Genomic DNA, 21,111 nt, shown 5'->3' with positions numbered 1-21,111 from the left:
CCTTGCACTACATGGGACTTATGTGGACATTTGGAATTGAGATGTGAGGTGATGGTCATGTAGGTGACATATGTGTCCATGCCCAACAGCACACACCTCAGTACATTGTGTAATATCATGATGTATCATGTGATATTTAGCCTGGTCATGGCCACATGGGTGGATGAACCGACAATCTTCCTTTGTGCATCTCTGTTCTGCAGGGCACCAGCTGTCCATCGACCGTTCCCAGACCTTGAAACCATGCAGGAACGCGACTGCATCCGATGGTACCGCTTCACCAGGCCACTGATTGAGGAGTTGGTGGAGCAGTTGGTGCCACATCTGCTACCTGGCCGGACATACCCTACAGCACTGACCCCAAAGGTGAAGGTGATGGCAGCCCTGCACTTCTTTGCTACTGGTACCTTCCAGTACACTATGGCTACTGCTGGTGGTATGTCGCAAACTATGTTTAGTCATGTGCTACACGATGTCTTGGAGGGGATGTTGCATTTCCTTGACCTGTACATCAAGTTTCCTAGCCAGCTGAACTCCCTGAAATAAAGGATGCCTTTTATACTGGGGAGGATGCCGAACGTCATCGGATATATTGATGGGACACATGTGGCCCTGATACCACCACAGGCACATGAGCAGGCATACCAGAACAGGAAACATTTCCTCTCGATCAATGCTCTGGTGGTTTGTGTTGCAGACATGTGTATCACACATGTGTGTGCACGGTTCCCCGGTTCTGCGCACGATGCCTACATAATGAGGAGTAGTCACATTGCAACGCTGATGTCACAGATGCCAGACCAGCGTGCCTGGCTTGTCGGTGTGTACTGACTGTTTACCATTGTGTGTGTTTGGCAATGTTGTATTCCGCACTCCTACAAAACTCAGCTAATTGTTCAATTATTTGTGTGTAGGTGACTCCGGATACCCCAACATGCCGTGGTTGCTGACACCCCTCAGGAACCCTGTGACACCAGCCGAGATGCGCTAGAATGAGGCACATGGTCGGAGCAGAAGGGTGATTGAGCGGACATTTGGCCTCCTGAAAAGCCGCTTTCGCTGCCTGGACAAGACCGGAGGGGCCCTCCCATATGACCCTGCAAAATGTGTTCAAAATTATCCTTGTATGCTGCATGCTACACAACATGGCAGTACGGAAGAAGGTGCCTCTCATCCAGGATAACGATGACCGACCTCCGCCACCTGTGGAGGATCCCAGCCTGGGCCATGATGCCAGTGATGATGAAGATGAGGCTAACGTCCGCACACAGCTTATCAACAACTTCTTCACCTGAATGTGAGTTTACAGGGTTGTTATGTCAATGTATGGAGTTAGCCTGAAATGTGTTGTGGCTGCTCGGTTGTTGTCTGAGTGTGTCTGTGTGCCAATTGACTGGATGCGTGCAGTGATGTGTCCATTCAAGTGGTCTGTACTCCACAATAGGGTAGTACTGCTAACTTTTTTTTGTATAGGTTTCTTGTGACATGTTTTGTGCATATGTATTGCATTTCTCTCCTGTTCTGCTGTGCTTTTGACTGTGTCTTGTGTCTGTCCTTCCCAGAGTACTTTGCCTGTTGTTTGGTCAACACTGACCCCCAACACCCAGAATCCAACACCAGTGTGGGAGTAGTCAATTGCCATCAAGTGATGTGTCACACACCCCTGGACTTCAATTCTCAGACACTCTGTGACCGTGTGTCCACCATAACGTACAATTGCCTTGCAACTTTTAGAATAAACATGTTGCTGATCTGTAATGAACCTGTGCTATGCTTTGTTAGGTGCGTTGTCTGTCTTCCCACATCTGAGTGACATTTGCTTACCTCACCTGTGGACTTGTTACCACTGACTGTGGATAGGTGTTGTGTCTGTGCATATCAATGTGTTTCAGGTCAGCATCATTGTGTGGGATGAGTAACATGGCCATGGTAAGTATGTGTTGTGTTGCCATAGAGGTGTGTCTCCCTCACATGTGTCACATCACCATGACTCACCTAACGGTGGTCACATTGTTGTAGTATTTGGCATGAACTGTGTTTTTTAGGAGATCAACATCTCCATGATACATGACAAGTTGGAATCACAACAGAGGCAAGTATGGTGTACTGGTGAGTTTATTTTCGAACATATGTGAGGAAAGTGCACAGGATGGTGAGTGCTGTACATTGGGTTTTGAATCCAAAGTTCACAGTTGAGTTGGGAGTGTTGGTAGATGAAATGTCCAGAGTAAAGGCCACAGTCATCTGCTACATTGGTCCAACATGAACCCTCCATGTCATGTGGGCGAGTTGTGTGCGATTGGATAAGGTGAACGGGTTGCGCACAAATAACATTGTCCAGAACAGGTTTGGAGGCCCTGGGGGATGTGCAGGGACATCTGCGTCTCACTACCCTTCTTCTTCTTGGGTGGGGCATCCTCAGATGCAGGCCTCTGCGGTGCAGGGGACTCTCCGACAGAGTCCTCCTCCCTCCCTGTGGCACTGGCAGATGGTGTGGCAACAGATGTTGTGGCCACACAGGGAGGTGTGGACATGTTTGTGGTGATCTGGCAGAGGCATCGGAGTGTGTCCCGATGCACCGCAGTAAGGGCATCACACTTTGCCTCCATGCGGGCATGGTGGGCAGCCTGCTTCTGTTGTATGTCCTTGAGGATCCCCACTACCTGGCCAAATCCTCCGCTGCTATCCTGGTACGCATCTATGATGCATGCCAGTTGGGGGTCATCATGCAGTCCAGACCCTCTGCAAGGTGCGCCCTCTGCCTCCCACCCCTCCCAGCACACCTATCCACACAGGCATGACCTGCGGCGGCACGCACAGGTGACACTGGGACCCCTCGGGTGGTGTTGCTGGTAGTGTTGGCTGCAGTTTCCGTGGGGTCCTTTGTCCCTGTGCTGTGGGTGTTCTGTGGCCTTGGTCTGTCCATGTTGGCGGGGGTGCCCTGTCTGTTTCCAGATGCCGGAGGCGTGGGTACAGGGGGTGCAGATGTTGGTGCTGCTGGTGCTGCATGATGACTCACACCGGAGATGCCAGGTTGTTCTTCGTCATCCGAAGAGGACAGAGACAGAGTCAAACCAGAGAGCTGAGTGTCCACCAGAGTCTGGGACTGGGAATCCTCTTCATTTGGTCCCCAGCACCACCTGTGTTTGGAAGAGACACACAATGTAAGTTATGTTTCTACAGGCATCAATGGTTCACAAACATGAAATTTTCTACTGTACGAACGGATGCCTGCCTGTACACTGCTTTGTTCCGGGTTGTCACGGACAGAGATTGATATTGTTGTTGCCCAGTTCCTAGCATGGCCTTGTGCTCCCCACAACAGAGCCCAGTGTCAGATATCTTGACAGTCCCTTCCCACTCCCTGTGAGGTGAGCATGGTTCAGTGTGAGCTTCCTGGGCCATGTGGGTGGCTGGGGATTGTCTGTGACTGCAGCTCCCATCATGCTCCTGGCTACACCCCCCTTCCCAGCATGCACATACTTCCTACCTCTTGACTCTGCTTCCCTGTGAGGGTGTGTGACAGCAATGGCAAGATGGCTGACTGTGAAGTCCTGGTGTTTGTTGTTACCCAGTTCCCAGCATGGCCTTGTGCTCCCCACAACAGAGTCCAGTGTCAGACATCTTGACAGTCCCTTCCCACTCCCTGTGAGGTGAGCATTGTTCAGTGTGAGCTTCCTGGGCCATGTGGGTGGCTGGGGATTGTCCGTGACTGCAACTCCCATCATGCTCCTGGCTACACCCCCCTTCCCAGCATGCCCATACTTCCTACCTCTTGACTCTGCTTCCCTGTGAGGGGGTGTGACAGCAATGGCAAGATGGTTGACTGTGAAATCCTGGTGTTTGTTTGGCTACAAGTCCAAAGAGAGCCCCTGTGCTTCACACAGCAGCACCCAGTACGGGGTATCTTTTGCTGATATTTCACTAAGGTGTGGGTCAATGCATTCTAGCCGGTGAGTTGTGTGGTGTTTGTGTTGAGGGGGCGGGGTGTCTCCACATGCTGGTAAGTATGGTCAGAGCTGTCAGTCCTCCTTCCCACCCAGCCAGACATCCCACCATAAAACGTGCTTCCATTGGAGGGCGTGCAAGTTGTCTTTCAGGATGTCAGTCAGTGGTGGTCTGCTTCTGATTTGCACACAACCCCTACCAGGGCCTTGTGCTCCCCACAGCAGGACCCTGTCACTGTCAGCTATCTTGTCAGTCATTGTCCACTCCCTGTAATGTGGGCATGTTTCAGAGAGGTCTTGATGGGCCAATTTGGAGGGGGAGCATTATCTGTGACTACAAACCCCATCACGCTTTTGGATACACTCACTTCACCTGCATACCCACTATTCCTTCCTGTCAGTCAGCTGCACTGTGAGGTAGTGTGTTTGTGTTGGCAAACTGTCTGACAGTTGTGTGTGTGCTTTTGTATGAGGTGCTGATGGTGTGTGAGTTATGTGATGGGTGAGTTGTGAGTGTGTCTGTGGATGCTGTGTGATGTTGTTTGCTGCTGGCTGTGTCTCCTATTTGCAAAGGATCATGGTAGTGATTGATGTCATTTATATAGGTGCAGGTCTGGACTGCATGATGAACCCCACCTGGCACGCATCTTAGATGCGTACCAGGATAGCACTGGAGGATTTGAACAGGTAGTGGGGATCCTCAAGGACATGCAACACGAGCAGGTCGCCCACCATGCCCGCATTGAGGCCAAGTGGGATGACATTACTGCGGTGCATCAGGACATACTACAATGCCTTCACCAGATCAACACCAACCTGTCCACACCCCCCTGTGTGCCCACAACATCTGTTGCAACACCATCTGCCAGCGCCACAGGGAGGGAGAAGGACTCTGACGGAGAGTCCCCTGCACCGCAGAGGTCTGCACATGAGGATCCCTCCCCCTGGAAGAAGAGGGTCGTCCGAAGAAGGACATGTGAGAGGCAGATGTCCCAGCACATCCCCCAGGGCCTCTAAACCTGTTCTGGACAATGTCCTTTGTGCGCAACCCGTTCACCTTGTCCAATCGCACACAACTCACCCACATGATATGGAGGGTTCATGTTGGGCCAATGTATCAGATGACTGTGGACTTTACTCTGGACATTTCATCTACCAGCACTTCCAACTCCAATGTGAACTTTGGATTCCCAAACAAATGTACAGCACCCACCATCCTGTGCACTTCCCTCACACATGTTTGTAAATAAACTCACCAGTACACCATACTTGCCTCTGTTGTGATTTCAACTTGTCATGTTCAGGGAGATGTCGATCTGCTACACAACACAGTGCATGCCAAATACTGCAACAATGTGACCAAAGTAAGGTGAGTCAAGGGGATGTGACACATGTGAGGGAGACACACCACTATGGCAACACAAAACATACTCACCATGGCCATGTTACTCATCACACCCAATGATGTTGACCTGAAACGGATTGGCATGCACAGACACAACACCAACTGCAGTCAGTGGTAACAAGTCTACAGGTGAGGTAAGCAGATGTCACTCAGATGTGGGAAGACAGACAACGCACATAACAAAGCGTAGCACAGGCTCATTACACATCAGCAACACGTTTATTCCACAATAGTTGCACGGTAATTCTACGTAACAGTGGACACACGCTCTCAATGTGTTGGAGAATGGATGTCCATGGATGTGTGGTACATCAGTTGATGGGAATCGTCAACTTCCACACTGGCGTTGGCTTCTGGCTGTTGGGGGTCAGTGTTGACCACACAACAGGCAAAGTACCCTGGGAAGGACAGACAAGATACAGTCAAAAGCACAGAAGAACAGGAGAGAAATGCAATACACATGCACAAAACATGTTGCAAGACACCTACACAAACACTAATTAGCAGTACTACCCTATTGTGGAGTACACACCAGCTGAATGGACACATCACAGCACGCATCCAGTCAAGTAGCACACAGACACACTCAGACAGCAACAGAGCTGGCACAACACATTCCAGGCTGCCTCCATACATTCACATAACAACCCTGGAAACTCACATTCAAGTGAAGAAGTTGCTGATGAGCTGTGAGCGGATGTTACCATCATCTTCATCATCACTGGCATCTTGGCCCAGGCCGGGATCCTCCACAGGTGCCGGACGTTGGTCATCTTCATCGTCATCCTGGATGAGAGGCACCTGCTTCCGCACCGCCATGTTGTGTAGCATGCAGCAAACAAGGATTATTTTGCACACTTTTGCAGGATCATATGGGAGCCCTCCGGTCTTGTCCAGGCAGCGAAAGCGGCTTTTCAGGAGGCCGAATGTCCGCTCAATCACCCTCCTGCTCCGACCATGTGCCTCATTGTAGCGCAGCTCGGCTGGTGTCACAGGGTTCCTGACGTTTGTCAGCAACCACGGCATGTTGAGGTATCTGGAGTCACCTACACACACAAAAATGAACAAGTAGCTGAGTTTTGTAGGAGTGCGGAATATAACATTGACAAACACACACAATGAGAAACTGTCAGTACACACCGACAAGCCAGGCATGCTGAGCTGGCATCTGTGACATCAGCGTTGCAATGCGACTGCTCCTCATAATGTAGGCATTGTGCGCAGAACCAGGGAACCGTGCACACACATGTGTGATCGACATGTCAGCAAGACAGACCACCAGAGCATTGATCGAATGGTAGTGCTTCCTGTTCCGGTATGCCTGCTTATGTGCCTGTGGCATCCTTTATTTCAGGGAGTTCAGCTGGGCTCGGGAACTTGATATACAGGTCGAGGAATTGCAACATCCCCTCCAAGACATCGCGTAGCACCCGACTAAACATCGTTTGCGACATACCACCAGCAGTAGCCGCAGTGTACTGGAAGGTACCAGTAGCAAAGAAGTGCAGGGCTGCCATCACCTTCACCTCTGGGGTCAGTGCTATAGGGTATGTCCGGCCAGGTAGCAGATGTGGCGCCAACTGCTCCGCCAACTCCGCAATCAGTGGCCTGGTGAAGCGGTACCATCTGATGCACTCGTGTTCCTGCATGGTTGCAAGGTCTGGGAACAGCCGATGGACAGCTGGTGTCCTGCAGTACAGAGATGCACAAAGGAAGATTGTCAGTACTACCACCCATGTGGCCATGACCATGATCAATATCACATGCTAGTTCATAACATTACACAATGTACTGAGGTGTGTGCTGTCGGTCATTGAGACACATATGTCACCTACAAGACCACCACCTCACATCTCAATTCCACATGTCCACATGAGTTCCATGTAGTGCAATGGCCAATCATCTGGCTGTGTCACCCAACCCATGTGCTGCTGCAATGTTCCAAACACACACCACAGTGACAATTGAGGTCTCAGGTCTCCCAGGCATCACAGATCTTTGCCATGTAGAAACCCAGGCTCCCTGTATTGCCACATCAACACAGCAATGGACATGGCGTAGCACGTACACACCACAAGGCAAACGTAAGTCCCACAGGTAGTGGCCACTGTTGTTCCTGCCGGCCCTACATGTACGTCTCTTAGACACACACCCCATCAAGGTTGATGCATATGATACATGGATGTGGAGACTGTCACCCATTGGGAACATTTGATCAGACACATCTGAGACACAACATGCACACAGACTGTGTGTGCACATCAGTATTGTGGCTACAGTTCTCACTGTGACATACATGCCATCACCCCCAGGACTCAGGGTGTATGTGAACTGTCCTAAACATATCCAACCTGACACTGTGGCCGTGACTCATGCCCATTACTGTCCAACACACAAAGGATTCTGCCCCCATGTACACATGCACAGCCTGGGAGTGGCTGCACAAAGTGCCAGCCAAAAAAACAGATGTGGCCTCCCCAAACACCCAGGGAATGCAGCCTTACATGCCATGGGACACTGTGTGGCTAATGCTGTAGTGTGGTAGGTGTGCAGAGGTGTCCCTGGCCAGTATATGTGTGTTGCATCCGTATAATAGTCACACTAAAGGGTCCGACGCGGGAGACAATGCGTACACATTGCACGGGTCATGTCCGAGCTGTGCGTACGCTTTGTCATTGAATGCAATGAGGTCCGACGCGGGTGACAATGCGTACGCATTGCACGGGTCATGTCCGAGTCGTGTGTATGCTTTGTCATTGAATGCAATGAGGTCCGACGCGGGTGACAATGCGTACGCATTGCACGGGTCATGTCCGAGCCGTGCGTACGCTTTGTCATTGAATGCAATGAGGTCCGACGTGGGTGACTATCATGCATACGTGTCGGACAGGCATGGTCCGAGACAGGCATATGCCTTGGCCATTGAATCGTATGGAGACGGGTGCATGTGTATATTCAAAATACGCGTTGTACAGTCAGTTGAACGAGCCGGGCGCACCCATTGGCTCAGGACTGTCATGGAGACGGATGCGGATTCAAAACTTGTACGAGTTGTGCACTGGAAATTCAGTTGGATGCCTACAACAATGTTGCAATTTCAAGTGTTCCATGAAGGTGAAGATTTGAACGATGCGGAAGGCGTGTAAGAGTCGTACTTTTAAATGGATTGGCCAGATTCATTGAATGCAACCTTGTTGGACCTATCACTTGGGACACATGGTACAGAGTCTGCGTCTGCAGCACAGATATAAGGCTGACTGGCCCCCAGGGAGCTCACTTGCCCGCACTACATGCTACTGGACCACATCCCTGTTACCACTGCTGCTGTCTCTGCATCCTCTGGCTCCTGCTATGGCACGTACTCTGGAGAGGGCCCCAGCCTTCACTGAGGAGGAGAACCAGGCCCTGCTGGACGGGCTCCTTCCAGAGTACAGCAAGCTCTATGGGAAACCAGGGGAGCAGGTGAGTGTGCAGTCCACTGCCTTCCTAATTATGCATGTTGTCTGACTAGCAGTACTAGCAGTGTGTACACCAGTGGCAAGCATTCTCACTGACTACTTTCATCCCCCAAAGTGTGTAGGTACATGTAATGAATAGTTTTAATGCTGCTAAAGTGCATCATTGCAAGCTTAAACTATCCAGGCATTGTTAACATGTCAGACATGCAGGTGATTTTTCCTTCCCCATGGTTGCACTACCTGTGTAATTCATTTCCCTTTGTGATGATGACATGTATATCCAAATGTGTGCTGCACAAATCTGGTCCATGTGTGTTAATGTACTTTTCACTTTGTCCTCCTCAAAGGTTGATGCCCACCAGAAGCAGGAGATCTGGCTGACCATCGCCCGGGCTGTTCGTTCTGTGAGGGTCTTCAACCGCCGGATCCGCAACTGCCAGAAGAGGTGGCAGGACCTTCGGGGCTGGACCCGGAGGATAGCTAGAGTCCAGCTGAAGCTGTCACCTCCACGCAGGAGGGGCGGACACCGGACCCTGACTCCCCACATGCTCCGTATCCTGGCAGTGGTCTTCCCGGACCTGGATAGGCAGCTGAAGGCCAGACAGCAGCAGGAAGGGGGTGAGTCCATGTCTGATCTGTGTACTATGTCTGACATGCTGATAGCAGTCTTTTGTCCTGGTCACACTTCTACATTACGTAGGTCTTGTAGTCCAAAACTCAGGTCCCTCAATTGTGTGATGCACCCTCCTCATCCGTTCCACAGGTGTGGCCCCTCCAGTCTGTTGCTTGTGTCACTAGGGCACTGTGTCCCTGCAGTCAGCTATGCTTCAGCTACCGGTCAGCATCAGTTCCCGTGACTCTGTTGTGTGTTTCATGGGTGGGTCAATTGTTTACACAATGCCTGAGATCTGACATGTGATCTGTGTGTGCCCTTGAGATGTGTACCAATTGCTGGTCTGACTCGCAACATGTGTCTGGGGTATTCCAAACAAACCCATGCAGCAGGGGACTCCAATTTGTGGGCCTCAGGAGTATGTATATCAAGTATGTCACACTTGCTTAACCACCTGACTACTGTCCAGGGACAAATACTGTTTCACGTAGACCTGGCCAGTCATGCCTCCTCAAGGGCATTTAGAAACACTCTGTAATCCCACTCCTGTGTATGAAATTGCAGGTTGTGCTTAGTGACATGTGCCCTCAGGTGTCTGCCTCTGTGTCATTAGGGTGTGGCTTGTTGTTACGTACAACTGGGGTGTTCATGATTCAGAGGGTCAGCATGACATCTGTGATGTGACTGTGAGAGACAAGACCTGTGTGACATATATATGTGTGTGATCATCTGACAGCGCACAATGGTGTATGCAACTGTGTCCTTCATGCAGCTGGGTTACATGCATGGCAGACTGTGATGTGTTAATGTACAGGGATTTATGAGACTCATGTGTATGATTTGCATGATGTGGGGTCTTCTGGGTCCTGGATATGTAGTGTGCATGGGATGGGCAAGTGCGCCGGTCATATGCAGAGTTAGCTTTACCCCTGACCTAGGATTGTGAGTCAGTGCATATTGTTGTTGTCTGGATGCCCTGTCCCTGTGACAGGAGACAGTGTTGACTGACTTTCAGGGCATACCAGTGCCGTGGCATTTAACTTGCTATGAGTGAGCCTGCATTGTGTTCAAGTGTGCACCATGCACCCCATTGTGGCATTGCCCATCAGGACATGAGTACATGAAAGTGTGTGTTGCTGGCATGCATCCCAAGCATGTGAGATGAGTGTCTGCCCATCCCTTCATCCGGACACCTGTACTGAGTCAGTAGCAAGAGATGTGCTGTGTGTATAGTGACATACTCCTACATGTTCACTTGCATGTACAACTAATGTGTGGGTGGTGCATGTTGGCACATTGGGGTGTCATCATCCAACATGCATGACATATGTGTGAAAGTCAAGGAGGGATATGTGTGCCGTGGTTGATGTTGAGAATGACAATTGTCTTATCCTAAACAGTGTTGGCACTTTGAGCTGTGTTCAGTTGATGATGCCAGGGCTTGCCCTGTGATGTGATGTACTCACTGTGGTGTGTGCAGTCGGTGCAGGTGACTGATGTTGTTCTCTTACTTCCTATTCCTTTCCAGATACATCCACGGCCACAGGAGGGGACAGCTCCACGGACCAGGAGGAGCCACAGAGCCTTACAGGGACAGAAGGAGAGGAGTTGGGTGGACCCAGTGGCACGGAGGGCGAGTGGAGCCACACAGAGGAGTCGTCAGCACCATCCCCCCCAGCTGAGGGCCACAGCCGCTCTGAGGATGACTCCCTTGTGGAGGCGGGTGTCAGCAGCCACCAAACCCCAGCTAGTGAGGCTGTCCCCGCCACCGCCACCACCACCACCACCCCCCTCCCATCAGCTCCCATCCCAGAGGTCCCTGTGGTGCTCTCGTGTTCGTGAGCATGTCTCCTTTGTGCCAGGCACCGCTCCCACCGGGCCTGTGTGTCCCCTGCTGCCTTGAGTGAGGAGTCTGTGGACTTACTTCGACAAATCCATGAAGACCAGATGTCGATGCTGAAGGTCCTCCATGCACACACAGGTCTGTTGACACAACTGGTGTCATTCATGGAGGGCATTTCCTCGGGCATGTCTGCCCTACAGAGGACCAATCAGTCCGTGGCCTCCTCCCTGATGGCAGCAGTGTCCCTCCTCCAACAGTCCCGCACCCCTCCTACCCCTGCACCACCCACGATTCCTAGCACCCTACCTGTCCCAAGCACAGAAACCCCCAAACCAATGTCTAGACGTGCACACAAGCAAGTGCAGGGGACTGATTCCACACTCACAGGGGCTGGTTTGCAGACACACACACAGTCATCCACAACCACTCTGCAGTCCTCCGAGACCTCTCACTCCCAGCCCCCTTCCCTTGCCTCACCTGCAACCCTATCCCCCCAGAAGCTCTTCCTCTGTGACCTTGGCCTCTTCCCCACTGACACTGCAGATCCTGATTACAAGGGAAAGAGGAAGTCCCCACACACAGAGGGGAGTGCCCCTCACACCCGGACACCCTCTCCCAGGCACAGTCAGACAGAGACCTCCACCCGCAAGTCCCCCCGGCGCCAGAAGAGCAAGACTCCCCCGCCACCACGCAGCTCCAAGGCAAAGTCTCCGTCCTCCATCCCCCAGGCCACCACTCCAGAGGTTCCCCCGCCACTCCCTGCCCCGGGTTCCCCCACCCACAGATACACCATCCCCGAAATGCTAAGGCCATCCCCCCCTAGCACTTGGTCCTCCACACCTGGTCAGACGGTTAGTGTCACTGATGTAGGGACCGTGTCCCCCCTGCCCTGCTGACCTCACCTGTCCCCCATTCCGCTCCCATGGATGTAGGCACTGCTTTGGAGTCCACGACCACCCCGTCTGACTTGGGCACTGCAGTGGTGAGCCAATCCACTCCATCTGACCTGCCCACTGGAGTTGTGCCGGCACCCCCACCATCTGACTTGTGCCCCACAGTTGTGACAGCACCCACCACTTCAGTCAGCTCCACTGCAGTTGCAAGTGTCTCGCCTGCATCCCCACCTCTTCACTGCCTCCTTCTGCTGCGCCCTGATCCTTTCCATGCGGTGCCTGGCCTGCCCCCATGTATGCCCCTCCGAGGGGATGACCCCGGTCCTTAGCAGTGCAGGCAAGCAAGGTGTGACAGTTGTCACTCTAATTCACTCCTTGGCATTTGGACATGGACTGGCCATTGGCCTTTTGTTTGCACAGACGTTTAACTTTTAAAATGCAGAATAAAGCTTTTTTCTTTCTCCCTGTGAACTAGATGTAGCTGTACATTATGTTGATGATGTTTAACATGCCCTTGTGCCTGTGATGCTTTGTTTACAATGATGAATTCAGATGTGTTGCTGTGAGGTACTCCCTGTGGTCCATGAGATATGTATTCTATTCTGGTGGGTATCCATGTCATCCTTTGCAGCTACCTGGGTGTGTCAGGATCAACTATTTGTGGACATCTCTCTGTGAGCATTTCATTTGCATGGTCACATCTCTGGCTTGCACCCCTGCACATATGATATGCTTCCCATTGTCCAATTTGTCACTTCCACATACTTTGTGCTCATCAACACTGGACCTACAGGTGTGGGCATCATTGTAATAGGAGCAACTGGGTCCTCTGTGCAACTTGCTAGACATATGTTTTGGGTATGTGCAGATGACTTAGGGGAGACTCACATACCCAGGCTGTTGTGACCAGAGCCTTCCTTGTGTGGTACTGGTAACTGATGGCTGACTGACCAAGTGTTATGCAGACATGAGTGGGACTTGTGGTGAATATATGTGGCACAGCTGGAGTTGGGTCCCCTCCAGTAAGTGTGTTGTCCAGTGACATGGCCTGGGACCATGGTGTGTGTTGTATGAGCATGTGTGTGTGTCCACATCCCTGTTCATACACAGACAGGGAGTCCCTTGATATGTTCCTGTTGTTGATGCTTGCTGAGTAGTACTGGGTTCATCCCACTACTTTTCCAATGGACTACCAGATGTGTGGGTGCATGACACACTCCTGTTAATTGGTGTATCATCATTGGGATTTGTCAGTTCTGAGTGGTGATGATGTTGTCAGACACAGATGGGACACAGTCAGGGTTCCTCAAGGCACCTGTTTATTTGCTAAATCATGTAGTTGTCCCTAGGTGGTGGTTTTCAGTGATTTAGACATTTGTATGTGTGTGTGACTGGTCCCACTTGTCGGGTTCATGGCTGCGATACTGGCAGGTGTCAGCATGTGTGCCTTGTGGTTCTCCTTGGCATCTGCATTGTCCTGGGACTGTGGCAGGGATTCTGAAGGTTACGTGTGCTTTGAGGTCATGGCCATGTACCGCATACTGTGCAGTATGTCTGTCATTCCCCAGGGTTGTAAACTGTCCTTGCGTGATGTGTCTGTGCACCTTAGTTTCCCCCAATATTCCTGTGTTTGTCATGGGTGCATGTGCAATGTCACCTGTCCATGTGGGCTTCACAGATACACATTGTTGCAGTTCAGGGTGTGTGGTGTTGAGGGTGGACTGGTGTGAGTGTTTGCATGGATGGTACCCTAGCTCCCGTTTGTCCATGGATGAGGGGCCATGCTGAGTGATTTATGTTTGTGTATGTGTGATGTATGTTTGTGGCACAGGACACATGTCTGGGTTTCCCAGTTTGTACGACATCTGCCTTTAGCATCACAGTGGAGGTGTCATGCATGCTTGTGTCACCCCAATGTCTGTTCCCTGGGGTTAGTTAGTGGTGTTGTGTGTCAGTCTCTTGCTGTGATAGTTGGCGTTCATTCCAGCTTATGTCACATGTGTCTGTTGTGCTCCCTCTCATCTCCCACTGAGGGTGTCCCAATGATGGTTTACTTTTGTATGGCACTGTGTCCACATCTGTGTCACTGTGGTTCAGCCCCCCTCATGTGTTGTGTAGTTGCCTGGGGATACTGTGACACACACACACACACACATGCTGTGTCAGATGTGCAGCGTGAGTTTGCCTGTTTGTGCATCTGCACCAGTGCATTGGTATTGCTGTTGTGGGCCTTTGTCTGGATGCTGTTTCTGTGATTTTGCATGCTGTCCCTGTGAGTCATATCACATCATTGTGCACATTCATCCTGGTTGTTAGGTGCCATTGCTGGCATGGAATGTGAGTTTGTGAGCTAACACCTACAGTCTACACATGTTGTTTTGATTGGTGTGTCTATTTTCGAGATGTGTGCATGCTTGGTGATGGTCACTTCTGCTGTTGTGTCATTGTACACTGTATGCATTGTCAGCCCCCATGTGTGGCGCTTGTCTGCACATGGCCGAGAGTGTGTTATGTTTTCACAGCACTGTTAGCCTCACCACATCTCTGTGTGTATGGGACACAACCACTAGTTTGCCCCAGAAGTGTTTGATGTGTTGGGAGCAGGGATCATACATGCTGTTTGTTATTTGCAGCTTTGACCATGATGACACTTACCTTTTGGTCACTATGATGAGGGGGGTTTAGTCCCCATCACCACAATGTTCAACATCTGCTGCATTTTGGAAGCCCACACTTAACTTCTGTTCTACACAGTGAGGGGGTGTCCTTTTTACATTGCCACAGTGCTATGGTGATGCTTACCTTGTGTATGTCACACTCATGTGTTGGTCACACATGTGCTGTTACTTTCATTGTAAGTCCGTAGCCATAATCACTGTTGTGGGCATTTGTCACAGACTACACACTGTTGACATGATGTTGGGGGGATGTATTTTGCGGACATACCTGATGTTGGAGTATGCTGGATGTGTTGCGCGTCACCCATCCTACGGCTGGGGGTGTCAGGGGTGATGAGCAACATCAGCCCTATGGCTGGGGGTGGCAGGGGTGATGGGCAACAGGCCCCCTATGGGTGGGGGTGGCAGTAGTGATGGGCAACATAGTCCCTATGGCTGGGAGTGGCAGAAGTGATGGGCAACATAGTCCATATGGATGGGGGTGGCAGAAGTGATGGGCAACATAAGCCCTATGGGTGGGGGTGGCAGGGGTGATGGGCAACAGGTCCCCTGTGAGTGGGGCTCGCAGGGGTGATGGGCAACATCAGCCCTATGTGTGGGGGTGGCAGGGGTGATGGGCAACAGGTCCCCTCTGGGTGGGGGTGGCAGTAGTGATGGGCAACATAGTCCCTATGGGTGGGGGTGGCAGTAGTGATGGGCAACATAAGCCCTATGGGTGGGGGTGGCAGGGGTGATGGGCAACAAGTCCCCTATGGGTGGGGGTGTCAGGAGTGATGGGCAACATAGTCCCTATGGCTGGGGGTGGCAGTAGTGATGGGCAACATAAGCCCTATGGGTGGGGGTGGCAGGAGTGATGGGCAACATCAGCCCTATGGGTGGGGGTGGCAGGGGTGATGGGCAGCATAAGCCCTATGGGTGGGGGTGGCAGGGGTGATGGGCAACATGAGCCCTATGGGTGGGGGTGTTAGTGGTGCTGGCCATGCAACCCCTATGGGTGCCAGCGCCGTCGGCGTCGGTTCCTGATCTGGTCATAGATGCAGAGTACTGGTATGACCTGCGCGATGGGATTCATGATGTGTACGTGTCGTACACGCTGCATGTTGCTCCGTCTCGTACCCGCTGCAAGCTGGTCCATCTCGTGCCGTGTATTGAGTTGTAAAAACCAAAGGAAATGATGGACGGAGTGTTGAACAATGCAAGCACTCACCCCCAGTCAACTGATCTGGGTTTAATCCATCACCGTTCTTTAGCCCACTCTACCACCCCAGTTCAGACATCGCCATATGCAAATCAGTCTGACCCTGTGCCTCATGGGAACAGTCCAGCCCGAACTGCCAAGCCATGTCTTCCCTGGACCGGAATCAAGCTTCCTAGGACCGGTTTCTGGCATTTCAGCCGTCTTCAGCCAGGCTTGCTTGAATCCAGTGGCAAAGTGAGCAAGGGACTCACGTCTGAGCATACACTGCCAACTTATGGCGAACAAAGCAAAAACCAAAGGAAATGATGGACGGAGTGTTGAACAATGCAAGCACTCACCCCCAGTCAACTGATCTGGGTTTAATCCATCACCGTTCTTTAGCCCACTCTGCCACCCCAGTTCAGACATGGCCATATGCAAATCAGTCTGACCCTGTGCCTCATGGGAACAGTCCAGCTCGAACTGCCAAGCCATGTCTTCCCTGGACCGGAATCAAGCTTCCTAGGACCGGTTTCTGGCATTTCAGCCGTCTTCAGCCAGGCTTGCTTGAATCCAGTGGCAAAGTGAGCAAGGGACTCACGTCTGACCATACCCTGCCAACTTATGGCGAACAAAGCAAAAACCAAAGGAAATGATGGACGGAGTGTTGAACAATGCAAGAACTCACCCACAGTCAACTGATCTGGGTTTAATCCATCACTGTTCTTTAGCCCACTCTGCCACCCCAGTTCAGACATGGCCATATGCAAATCAGTCTGACCCTGTGCCTCATGGGAACAGACCAGCCCGAACTGCCAAGCCATGTCTTCCCTGGACCGGAATCAAGCTTCCTAGGACCAGTTTCTGGCATTTCAGACGTTTTCAGCCAGGCTTGCTTGAATCCAGTGGCAAAGTGAGCAAGGGACTCACGTCTGAGCATACCCTGCCAACTTATGGCGAACAAAGCAAAAACCAAAGGAAATGATGGACGGAGTGTTGAACAATGCAAGCACTCACCCCCCGTCAACTGATCTGGGTTTAATCCATCACCGTTCTTTAGCCCACTCTGCCACCCCAGTTCAGAAATGGCCATATGCAAATCAGTCTGACCCTGTGCCTCATGGGAACAGTCCAGCCCGAACTGCCAAGCCATGTCTTCCCTGGACCGGAATCAAGCTTCCTAGGACCGGTTTCTGGCATTTCAGCCGTCTTCAGCCAGGCTTGCTTGAATCCAGTGGCAAAGTGAGCAAGGGACTCACGTCCGAGCATACCCTGCCAACTTATGGCGAACAAAGCAAAAACCAAAGGAAATGATGGACGGAGTGTTGAACAATGCAAGCACTCACCCCCAGTCAACTGATCTGGGTTTAATCCATCACCGTTCTTTAGCCCACTCTGCCACCCCAGTTCAGACATGGCCATATGCAAATCAGTCTGACCCTGTGCCTCATGGGAACAGTCCAGCCCGAACTGCCAAGCCATGTCTTCCCTGGACCGGAATCAAGCTTCCTAATCAGGTTTCTGGCATTTCAGCCGTCTTCAGCCAGGCTTGCTTGAATCCAGTGGCAAAGTGAGCAAGGGACTCACGTCTGAGCATACCCTGCCAACCCATGGCGAACAAAGCAAAAACCAAAGGAAATGATGGACGGAGTGTTGAACAATGTAAGCACTCATCCCCAGTCAACTGATCTGTATTGAGTTGTGGCGCAAATCGTAGCTGATATGCTTGTTTTCCGGATGCTGTGACGTGCCGTACGTGGCGACCCGTCCGGCGCGTAGGAAGTACGCATCGTACTTGTCATGCCGGAAACTGCTATGGATACTGCTTCCGGGCGACTTGGTTCATCGTAAGGAGTTACGGCTCGGACGGAGAATGGAGCTTGAATCACAGCCTACTTTTCGGTCGTGTTTTTGGCAGTTATGCGTATCGTACTTACTCTACAGGACGGACCATCTCCGGGTACGTGTCGGTCGCACGGTAAGGCTACGTACAGCTGTCCGACCGGCTATCGGAATCGGCCCCTTAATCTTTAACAACTATATTTTGGTATCAATATTTTGGTACTCACCTTTATGGAGATAGGAAGTCGATTTTTTGTCCATCGATATTTTGGACACGGTATTCTGGTACCTCGATATTTTGACTGACGATATTAGGTCAGTGATCCATTTAAATCATCATTTTCATGCACCCTCACACCACAGACTATCCCCGACTGTGAAAGTGCCTTGTTAAAAATTGCATTGACCCACAATTTCACCCTCTCTAGTCTTCTTATCTACCGCCCACCAGGTCCTTCAAAAGCCTTTCAAGAAGCCTTAGTTAACACAGCATTTACACTCGTACTGGAAGCAGCCAATTTTAATATAATAGGGGACCTCAACCTACACCTGGAATGCCATTATTCCCAGGAGATTATTAACTTCCTGGGAGATATGGACGCCTGCCAATTAACCCAGATAGTGGAGTGACCGACACATGTAGCAGGCCATCTACTCGATCCCGTATTCTCGAATCTACAGACCATGGAGGCTAATCCGCCCCTCCCTTTGCTCTGGACGGATCATTCCCTCATCTCTCTGCACCTCTGTATAACAGGCACCCCTCTGCGCTTTCCTCGTCAGTCTTCTATGAAGCGCCCCTGGCACAAATTGGACCCTTCCACTTTCACTTGCAGCCTAAACTCGCGTCACCCAGAATGGCCTACCGACCTAGAGACAGCTGAAGCGTGTTTAAGGGTTGGGTCAATGAAACACTGGATCACTGTATTCCAATTAAAATTACTCATGCCAAGCGTACTCTAACCCACGCTTGATATGATAAGGCCCTGATTGCGGAAAAGAAAAAATGTAAAATCTTAGAACGGGCCTGGAGAAAGGCATACAACCTCACAGCTAAAATTACCTATAGGAATGCAGTCAAAGCATACCATAAATTGGTCCGGAAGACCAAGGCCATGTACTAGGCTAACATGATCACGGCGAGTAGCAATCCTACTAAAACAATTTTCTCCCTTATGAAAGATATGGTAAAACCCCTGTCTGCTGTCAATAACAAAATATCCTCCAACGTACAATGTGAGTCATTGGCTAAATATTTTATCAACAAGGTGGAGCGCATCTATAGTGCTTTCGGTCCGAGAAAGGATGCTTCCGAACCTTGGTAGAATTCTACTAGGATAGCCATATCTCACTCCCTACAAGACCTTCCGCCCATGTCCCCTAAAGACATGGACGTTCTTTCGGCCAAGGTAAAATCAGGCTCCTCCGACGATCCTTTAAAACTGGATCTTATCAGGAAATTTCATGATTGCCCCTTGACTGGGGGCCGGGGGCTGATAAAGAGATCTTTCCATATGGCAGTGATCCCTAAGTCATGGAAACATGCCAAAGTTATTCCTTTGATAAAAAAACCTATACTTGATGCGTCTCTGCCAGAGAACTACCGCCCAATATCTCTGCTCCCATAAGACAGAACCAAGTTAGTGGTATCCCTCTAGGACAGCACCGGATTTAGAATTAGCCCATCATATCTAGTGGTGATACTTTCATTCACCATGAGTGTGCAAACCTGATTAACACCCACTAACACAGTGTTATTCCAGATACTGGAATGAAGGTAAGAAGAAAACAGCACAAGTTGCACCACTCAAAATGTCCAATGTAATGTAAATCAATCCATATCCATGAGGTTTCCTTTCAGAGCAGTCTTCTTTATTGCAATTGATATATACACATTAAAACATCCAAAAACAGCCAAAGCAGCCGACGCGTTTCGTCCACCTCGGGACTTCTTCAGGGCTGCAACAAATTTTATAAAAATACATAAAATAAATAACATACATAAGCAAAAGGCACAGACAATAATAACAATACTATAAGCTAACATCAGGAGGATCTGAGATGATAGAGCCCAAATTCTTTATCTCAATTAGATGGGACATCCTTTTGTAAGCAACGACCAACATAAACCTATTGGGGTCAATAATAGCCATCAATTTATATCCACATGAATGACAACATAAAGTAAATATCACAATATCACACATAATTAATTACATAAGACGAACAACATCATATATAATGATTGAATCAGGAAAACAATTTTAAAATCTACGGTGAGGGATATAATATCCAGTTTACATACTTATATTATCCTCACCAAGAAAAGTGGTTTCATTTCAAAAATAGAGAAAAGATTCCCACTGTATTTCATATAGAGTAGTATGTGATCCTTTCTTAGGGTTAGATCTAACCATTAAATAACATTCACCATGTCCTCACTAAGAATATTTATCTAAAAGTAAATGTAGGAAGCAGTAAAGCAACAGGAGGATATATAACGTTTAAAAGAATGGGGTATGTACCCACCAAAAAAATTTGCTGTATTAGTCAGTGAATTTTTATAAATATGCCTCTCTCTGTATATCAATTGTCATGGTGCTGGAAACATCAATATGTGTCACTAGGAAAGAAGCCAAAGAAATAATTAAATATACAAATAAAGTTGAATAAATCGGTTTAGGTGTATCAATAACATCACACCAAAACATAGGGGAATAGTAAGTGTACTCACTTCGAAGAGGTGTGTACCTCAGTTTCAAATTCAAACGGAAAGGTATATGGCTAAGTAGCTGAGACCAATCCTATCCTTTTATCAAGGTCCTGTTTAAGTTCTATCCAAGAGTGCGAAATGGGAATATCACTCATTCGGATAATAATGTCACTCTTTCAGATGTCTAAAAATGAGTGAAAAATAATCTTAAGTTGTGAGAACATACAAGATGTCTTATATAAAGAAAAAAACGAGCATTGACCTAATTCCAATAACATCCTCTAGGAAATAAATTCAGAGGGCAAAAGAGGATTCAGTATTTTTGTTGTGATGACATAAAAGATGTCTTATGTACAATAGTAAAACAGTAGCTGGCCCATAGTAGACCTCAGACATCCATGTAAAACGCGCAGGTGACAAGGAGAAAACATGAGTAGTGACCTGATTCAAGTAACATCCTCTAGAAAGCAAATTAGAAGGCAAAAAAGGATTCGATTTAAATGCATCTATTAAAAGTTATCAAAGGGCCCCAAACATGAAAA

General features: G+C 49.8%; 1 protein-coding gene and 1 long non-coding RNA gene across 2 annotated transcripts in view; both read right to left on the bottom strand.

The window, feature by feature from the left end:
• The window catches only part of LOC146809104 (leucine-rich repeat-containing protein Bf66946-like), a 125,936-nt gene that overhangs the window by 30,836 nt on the left and 73,989 nt on the right, over nt 1–21,111 (bottom strand). The gene's annotated exons all lie outside the window — the stretch shown is intronic.
• Nucleotides 5,691–21,111, bottom strand: part of LOC146809105 (uncharacterized) — a 44,359-nt gene continuing 28,938 nt past the window's right edge. The window contains exons 2-3 of the long non-coding RNA XR_014966324.1: nt 6,014–6,398; nt 5,691–5,750 (exon numbers count right to left, since the gene is read on the bottom strand). This is a non-coding gene — a long non-coding RNA (uncharacterized LOC146809105). The remainder of the gene's footprint in view (nt 5,751–6,013; nt 6,399–21,111) is intronic.

Source organism: Triturus cristatus, chromosome 7 (genome assembly GCF_964204655.1).
Source record: "Triturus cristatus chromosome 7, aTriCri1.1, whole genome shotgun sequence".
Lineage (NCBI taxonomy): Eukaryota > Metazoa > Chordata > Amphibia > Caudata > Salamandridae > Triturus > Triturus cristatus.
The sequence above is the reverse complement of the archived record's forward strand: the minus strand, read 5'-3'. Positions and strand labels throughout refer to the sequence as shown.